Here is an 8,922-nt window from a genome sequence, read left to right as displayed (position 1 = left end):
GGGGTTTCTTCGTTTGAAATTGCATCTCCACATGGGCGGAGTTCAAGAAGAACGTTTTAAACCGTGGTTAATCTCACTGTGAGGTGGCCGACCTTCCTCTGAAGGGTGGCTTTAAGCAGAATGAACCCTCCCACTTGCCTCTGATGAAAGGACTGAACGGAAGGTCGGGGAGAAAAACAACATAAAGCTTGAAGGAAGAAGGTAATGTTCCCCCAGGCCCTGATTAGAAAAGCAGAGAAGTCAAGGTGAGACTTTCAAAGAGAGAGAAAGCTGTTTTCAAAGCTTGGCTGGAAGAAATGTACTTTGACAGCGGATTAATCTTTGATTCTTTCTCCGTGACCAAATTCAACATGTATCATTTCCCCAACTCTTAGAACAAAGAACAAAGAACAATACAGCACAGGAACAGGCCCTTCGGCCCTCCAAGCCCGCGCCGCTCCCCGGTCCAGGATTGAATCCTGAATCCAGGATCCCCGCCCAATTTTCCAGCCTATCTACATCCTAATATCCTATCCACCGAGCTGTCCCTCACAGCTACGATGCTTTGTTCATCACAACCTATTAACTCACCCCCACCCCCCCATTCCAGACCATGTGATCTCCAGGGAGAGGCGAAAACCCAGAGTGAAAACCCCAGGGCCAATATGGGGAAAATAAAATCTGGAAAATTCCTCTCCGACCCCCTGAGGCGATCGAAACGAGTCCAGGAGATCACACTGGCCCTGATCAGAAAATGCTTCCCAACCCTATTCATTTCCACTTCTGCTTTACGAACACCATCTGAATTCCCTGCCCCCGAGACAGGTTCCCAACTATCCGCAGTCTCGCTCTGTACTGGCACCAGCAAGATGATCATAGAATGAAGCCTTGAAACGAGAAACAAAGAACAATTAGCCCGCGCCACTCCCTGGTCCAAACTAGACCACTCTTTTGTATCCCTCCATTCCCACTCCGTTCATATAGCTGTCTAGATAAGTCTTAAAAGTTCCCAGTGTGTCCGCCTCCACCACCTTGCCCGGCAACACATTCCAGGCCCCCACGACCCTCTGTGTAAAATATGTCCTTCTGATATCTGTGTTAAACCTCCCCCCCTTCACCTTGAACCTATGACCCCTCGTGAACGTCACCACCGACCCGGGGAAAAGCTTCCCACCGTTCACCCTATCTATGCCTTTCAAAATTTTATACACCTCTATTAAGTCTCCCCTCATCCTCCGTCTTTCCAAGGAGAACAACCCCAGTTTCCCCAATCTCTCCTCATAACCAAGCCCCTCCATACCAGGCAACATCCTGGTAAACCTCCTCTGTACTCTCTCCACGGCCTCTTACTTGTAAATTCCTTTCGCTCTATAAAATGATGTGTCACACAAATATTCAAATAATAAAATAAGCTTTATCATAAACCTCCTATCTTCCAACAGTTGCTTTTGAGAGTTTGTTGAAACTATGGGGGTGATTTTGAGGCCGCACTCTCCATCTGCAGTAATGGCAGCGAGCGCTCAAACTCTGGAAGCGCAACTCACGCCAGCGAGTTTCCAAGGCCCAACCTTCCGAGCCCCTCGACAGTGGAGTGGTGTGAAACACGTCGCAGGACCACGAAAAGCTCATTTTAATGCATTAGCATCTCATTAGAGAGCACTCTCGCTGGGACTTCCCCCCTCACCGGATATTCAGCAGGTGCCAGTGTGTTGTCACACTGGCGCCGTTTGCAACAGCTCTACAGAAGTGTGAACCTAGCGAGGGGAGATTCGGAAGTGAGCGCTCAGGCAGTCAGCACCCTCTGCAGTGTGCACTGTTCAGGGGCACCGGAGAGGACTCAGGGGACATGGATGAGTTCAACTCAGGGCCGGGGATCCCAGAATCACCATTTCAGGGGAGAGGGGTCAGGAGGGGTCACTTGCAGGCCTTACCTTCCCTTCATGTCCCATGGGCGGCACGGTGGCACAGTTGTTAGCACTGCTGCCCCACAGCGCCAGGTACCCGGATTCAATTTCGGCCTCGGGCGCCTGTCTGTGAGGAGTTTGCACGTTCTCCCCGTGTCTGCGTGGGGTTCCTCCGGGTGCTCCGGTTTCCTCCCATATTCCAAAGATGTGTGGGTTACGTTGATTGGCCATGCTAAATTGCCCCTTAGTGTCAGAGAGACGCCAACCTCCCAGTGTTGGCCAGCTGGAGGGCTCGCTCTTCAAATCGTGTGAGGGTTCCCAGCACCAAGTTCTCAGTACAAAGTTCAGAATGGCCCTTACCAGGTCAACACTTTGGACTGCCAGGGTATCCCTTTGGAGAGGTATTCTTCCCCTGTGGATCTGGATGTCTTTGGAGGAAGTCAGGTGTTCTTTGAGGAAAGTAAGGTGCCCTTTGGAATTTGTAAATGTAGACATAAGTGTGCACAAAGTGGGGCGGCACGGTAGTACAATGGTTAGCACTGCTGCCTCACAGCTCCAGGGTCCCAGGTTCGATTCCCGGCTCGGGTCACTGTCTGTGTGGAGTTTGCACATTCTCCTCGTGTCTGCGTGGGTTTCCTCCGGGTGCTCCGGTTTCCTCCCACAGTCCAAAGATGTGCGGGTTAGGTTGATTGGCCAGGTTAAAAAAAAAATTGCCCCTTAGAGTCCTGGGATGCGTAGGTTAGAGGGATTAGCAGGTAAAATATGTGGGGGTAGGGCCTGTGTGGGATTGTGGTCGGTGCAGACTCGATGGGCCGAATGGCCTCCTTCTGCACTGTAGGGTTTCTATGATTTCTATGAAAATTTCCTTAAGCTCAAAGGCCCAGAACTTTGGTGGGAGTAGTCCATTTTTGGCCTGATCTTCTGTCCAGGGCCTAGAGACAATTGCTCCTGGAGGCCTTTAAGTGGAGCAGCGGCAGCAGCGCTGGGGAAGTGCAACAACAGCACCTTATTACAGCACTAAAACCCGTAACTGTAAAGGTCGCAGCCACTATGAGAAGCAGGTTGGTAAGGTAAGTGGCTGAGGGGTTATGCTGGTTAGGAGGGGGTGTTCGGGTGGTCTGGGGGACTGTTCGGCTAGACAGGGGTGCTCAGGTGGTCAGGAGGTGGGGGCTAGTCGATGGGTGATTGGGGGAATGGCCAGAGAAGGGGTCATGTGGTCAAGGAATTGGGGATGGGGGAGGGTGGTGAGAGGTAAGGGAGTAGTCGGGGTGGTCGGGGGGCGCGGGGAGGTAGTCAAGGGGTCGGGGGTTCAGGATCTTGTGATCAGTGGTTTCATGGTTGGTTGGTTAGGGGTGTGGTCAGGGGATGGATAGTCTGTGGTCATTTTAAAGGATAGGCTTGCAGACCACAAAGACACAAACTAACGAGAGCTTCATTGGAAAGGTGTTTACTCTACAAGCTGTGAGGATAGACTGCCCATGTGTTTGCGCAAATGGCCAATGACATCATCAGGACATCACATGATTGGTCCCTTAAAGTGCCCTTGTTTCAACTAGGGTCACATGAATACACAACAGTAAGGAGGGTTCAGGTGGTCAGGGGGGTTTGCAGGGGTTCAGGTGGCAGGGAGGGTAGTTGGTGATTGGAGGGAGTAGTCAGAGTGGTGGCAATGTAGTGAGATAGGTGAAAGGGTAGTGGACATGTCGACAGGATAGTCAGGTGTAGTTAGTGGGGGTGGGAGATAGTGGGAGGGTCAAATAGAGAATTGGGAGAGACCTGTACCATGGTTACCCAGGAGTTAGAAGTGGTTCTCATCCCTCTGACTGGATAACTATTTTCCTGAGAAGGTCAGGACAATCCAAGGTCTCCAATTTAAATCTTGTCGTTCAGAAATGTGACAAAGGAAATTTCACGATTTACTTCAGTGAAAGGATTTGTCTCCTCAGATCGTGTGATTAAAATTTAAATTGGGAAGCCAAAGGGGCCCACAAGAAGCATAAAACTGGGAAAAGTTCGAAAAGCTCTCAGCCTCATCTGGTTAGTTGATTTCTCCGGCCTTGCTGAGATTGGTTAACAGACAACACAGGGCTCCTACTGTGATGAAGTTACAAATAACTTGCAACAGCAATTATATCATTGAGCTGCCAATTTTGCATGTAAAGTTGTCCCACACCAGCATTTAGCGGGAACCCAAATAGGCAGAGAAGTTTCCGTAGTTTGGAGGTTCTGGGAAGGAATGAGTTAAAGCATTGGTGATGAATCGTGGTCTGAACAGGAAGCAGGAAGAGTGTGGGGGACAGCAAGAATTGAGCTTAATGAGAACAAGAGCAACTTTTCTGTTTGAAAGGAAGAGGCTGGTGAAGCAGCGGCAGTTGGAAGTTCTGCTCAATTCCCCCCTCATCAAAGTGGATAATGTTGATAGTGGGTGGATGGGAATACTGTACTGCAGCCAGTGTCCTTTTCCCAAGGTTACAGCAGTACATCAGCCTCCTCTTCCCATTGCGAGGTTTCAGTACTCATCAGCTAAAGGAAGGAGGAGTTGCAGTCCTGTGTGTTCCCTCTGTGGTCTATCAGTGAGAGCAATATGCTCACAATCTGCCACAGTCACATCCTGGGATTGTTCCAGGAGATTAGAACAAGCCAAAGCGAACTCAAAACAAGCATCATCAAAACGGCCCTGTGGCATTCACTGCATTGTGCAATCACCTCTGGATGACGAACTTACACGGCCAAGGATCCTCGCCAACCTCCTCTCTGAAAAATAAGGCTTGTGTTCTCTTGCGTGCATCTCCTGATTACCTGCATGTAAACACAACGTCATGCAACTGCTCATCCAGATCGGCAGGGCAAGAACTACCTCACAGCTCCAAGCACTCCAGCCATTCACTCACTCTCATTGACAACATATTCACACAGGCGGCATGGAGGCACAGTGGTCAACACTGCTGTCTCACAGCGCCAGGGACCCAGGTTCGATTCCGGCCTTGGGTCGCTGTCTGTGTGGAGTTTGCATGTTCTCCCTGTGTCTGTTTGAGTTTCCTCCGGGTGCTCCGATTTCCTCCCACACTCCAAAAATGTGCAGATTCGGCAAATTTGTGGGATTACAGGGACAGGGCTGGGGGGGGAGGGCATGGATAAGATACTCTGTCAGAGAGTAAGTGCAGGCTCAATGGGCTGAATGGCCTCTTCTGCACTGTAGGGCAGAAGCAATATTTAGCACAAAAGTCAGGACAATTAGGTTTATCTAATTCAGTCACTTCATACCACAAGATTTTCACCCCATGACGGCATTTATCATCTTTAAATTACAGAGGGAACACCATTGTGTAATTAACCTAATCTGCATACTAAATTACATCTAATTAAACAAATACATTAATATGTAATGATATAATTATATCCTTCAAGTTCTATTGGATTTACAATTTCAGTTACAAAGCCAAGGTATTCTAATTAACCTGATTTACATATGGAAAGTGCATGTAATTAGCACAACCCATTAATGTAATCTCTGACTATAACCTGTTGCGTAACCCATTTATCCTTGCATGACGCGCAGTTTCAAATTTTGACATTTTCCTTTGGCCTAATTTGCATATGTAAATTAACAGTAAGTCATTTAATTTCCTAACACTTTCCAATTGGAGTGAAAACTGTGACTCAGCTGGTAGCTGCCTCTTGTCTTACAAGGGTTTGCGTTTAAAGTTTATTTATTAGTGTCACAAGTAGACTTACATTAACACTGCAATGAAGTTACCGTGAAAGTCCCCTAGTCACCATACTCTGATGTCTGTTTGGGTACACTGAGGGAGAATTTAGCATGGCCAATGCACCCTAACCAGCACGTCTTTCAGACTGTGGGAGGAAACCGGAGCACCCGGAGGAAACCCATGCAGACATGGGGAGAACGTGCAAACTCCGCACAGACAGTGACCCAAGCCAGGAATCGAATCCGGGTCCCTAGTGCTGTGAGGCAGCAGTGCTAACCACTGTGCTGCCCCATAGTTTAAGTCCCACTCCAGATCTTGAGTACCAGTATCAGAGTTGACACTCTTCTCAGCCTTTGGGCTCAGATCAAGTGTCAGATCACGCCCAAAATCAGGTGCAATGTCTTATCCTGTCAGCTTGGAGCTTGTTTATCTCTCTTGATTTGATTTGCTTTATTATTGTCACATGTATTAGTATACAGTGAAATTGTTTCTTGCGCGCTATACAGACAAAACATACCATTCATAGAGAAGGAAAGGAGAGAGTGCAGATTGTAGTGTTACAGTCATAGCTGGGGTGTAGAGAAAGATCAACTTAATATAAGGTAGGTCCATTCAAAAGAATGATGGCAGCAGGGAAGAAAGCAAATTGCTGCGGATGCTCGAATCTGAAACCAAAAGAGAAAATGCTGGAAAATCTCAGTAGGTCTGGCAGCATCTGTAAGGAGAGAAAAGACCTGACATTTCAAGTCCAGATTACCCTTTGTCAAAGCTAAAAGGCATAGAAAGTGGGAGGGAAGGAGTGGGAGGGAAGAAACTGTTCTTGAATCGGTTGGTATGTTTCCTCAGACTTTTGTATCTTTTTCCCGATGGAAGAAGGTGGCAGAGAGTATGTCTGGGGTATGTGGGGTCCTTGATTATGCTGGCTGCTTTTCCGAGGCAGCGGGAAGTGCAGACAGTGTCAATGGGTGGGAGACTGGTTTGTGTGATGGACTGGGCTTCATTCACAACCCTCGGTGCTCTTGTTTCCCCCACATTCTGAAAGACGCGCTGGTTAGATACATTGACCCGAACAGGCGCCAGACTGTGGCGACTAGGAGAATTACACAGTAACTTCATTGCAGTGTTAAGGTAAGCCTTAATTATGACTAATACATAAACTTTAACTTTAACTTTGTAGTTTTTTGCGGTCTTGGACAGAGCAGGAGCCTTACCAAGCTGTGACACAACCAGAAAGAATGCTTTCTATGGTGCATCTGTAAAGGTTGGTGAGAGTTGTAGCTGACATGCCAGATTTCCTTAGCCTCCTGAGAAAGTAGAGGTGTTGGTGGGCTTTCTTAACTATCGTGTCGGCATGTGGGACCAGGACAGGTTTGTTGGTGATCTGGACACATAAAAACTTTAAGCTCTCAACCATTTTAGCTTCGTCCCTGTTGATGCAATCAGGGAGAGGTCCTGCAACGCCAGGGGGCATTTTTCCCATTTTTCTCTTTTACTTCTGAACTTGTAAAGTGAAGCAAATCTCTGCCTTTCCTTTTAGATTTTTCCTTTGTTAAATCTGAAACACAGTTTCCAGCTGGATATATCTTTCTTTTATTTCAACAAGAGCACTCCTGTCTTTCCTTTATTTCGGTTTCTCATTCCTTGCTCCTGAAGGTTAGCTAATCTCTCTTCATTCCAATTTTCTTTCATTCCTTTCCAAATCTTTTTGCTGGCCTGGCCACACTGGGTTCAGTTTCTTGGACTACCCCTCAGCGTCCGGCCCTCGCTCAATAACTCTCGCTGAGTCTATTCACCCAGGAGAGGTATTGCTCTTTTCCAACTTGATGCTCACAAATAGGCTGTGCCATTCAACCAATTCCTATCTCATCGCCAATGTTTTTTATTTTGTGGAATTGTCAAAAGAGGCTTCAGATTTTGTTGGAAGGGTTTTGCAGCATTGACAACAGCTCCATTTTTACATACTTACAACATGGCTTGTGGATGTCTCTGACTGAGAGAGAGGACTCCACCCTCTGGGGTGATCACTCACTCCCAGTTCTCATTGGTTCCTCAAGTCAAGTCACTCTCTTCTACTGTACTGTCTTAAAGAGACATGCACGACAGAAAAGTTGACAGAAGTTCACAGATCAACAGGAAGTTTGTTTTTGTAGACAGGATGTATCAGTTATGGACAGGAAGTACTTAGATATGAACTGGAGGTATTCTGACTATAAACAGGAAATACACAGACATACATAGCGTCATTGAGTTTAACAGCACAGAAAGAGGCCCTTCGGCCCATCATGTCTACGCCAGCCATAAAGCACCTATCTATTCTAATCCCATTTTCCAGCACTTGGTCCGTAGCCTTCTATGATATGGCATTTCAAGTGATCATCTAAATGCTTCTTAAATATTGTGAAGGTTCCCGCCTCTACCACCCTTTCAGGCAGTGAGTTCCAGATTCCCAGCAGCCTCTGAGTGTAAAGGCTTTCCCTCAAATCCCTTCTAAATCTCCTGCCCTTGACCTTCAATCTAAGGCCCCTGGTTATTGATCTCTCTACTAAGGGGAAAATTTTCTTCCTATCTACCCTATCTGTGTCCCTCATAATTTTGTACACCTCAATCAGGTCCCCCCTCAGCCTTCTCTGCTGTAAGGAGAACAACGCCAGCCTAACCAGCCTCTCTACATAGCTGAAATGTTCCAGCCCAGGCAACATCCTGGTGAATCTCCTCTGCACCCTTTCTGGAGCAATCACATCCTTCCTATAGTGTGGCAACCAGAACTGTGCATAGTACTCTAGCTGTGGCCTAATGAGTGTTCATACAGCTCCATCATAACCTCCCTGCTCTTATATTCGATGCTTTGGTTGATAAAAGTAAGTATTCCAAATGTCTTCTTACCACCTCATCTACCTGTCCTGCTGCCGTCAGGGGTCTTTGAAAATACACCACAAGGTCCCTCTAGTCCTCTGTTAGTTCCTAGCATACTATCATTCATTGTGTATTCCCTTGGTCCTCCCAAAATGCATCACCTCACACTTTTCAGGGTTAAATTCCATTTGCCACTGTTCTGCCCATCTGACATCTACACATACTTTCTTCTAATAAACCTGCACTTCCTTTTGTCAATCTCAGGCATGAATAAAAATTGTAGTCATGTCCCAACAGGCATATATAAAGAAGGGTCCCCCAGCTTTTAGGCATCCTTGTCACCTGCTCAAGAGAGCAGGTCAAAATCTCAGACGAAAAGACTCTGGCAATTTACAAAGGGTAAGCGATATGGGGGTGGGGGCCGGTTAGCCCACCTGGTTAGACGGCTAGCATGTTGTTCAGAATTACGCCAGCAG

Source organism: Mustelus asterias, chromosome 2, assembly GCF_964213995.1.
Source record: "Mustelus asterias chromosome 2, sMusAst1.hap1.1, whole genome shotgun sequence".
Classification (NCBI taxonomy): domain Eukaryota; kingdom Metazoa; phylum Chordata; class Chondrichthyes; order Carcharhiniformes; family Triakidae; genus Mustelus; species Mustelus asterias.
Note: the sequence above shows the minus strand (reverse complement) of the source record.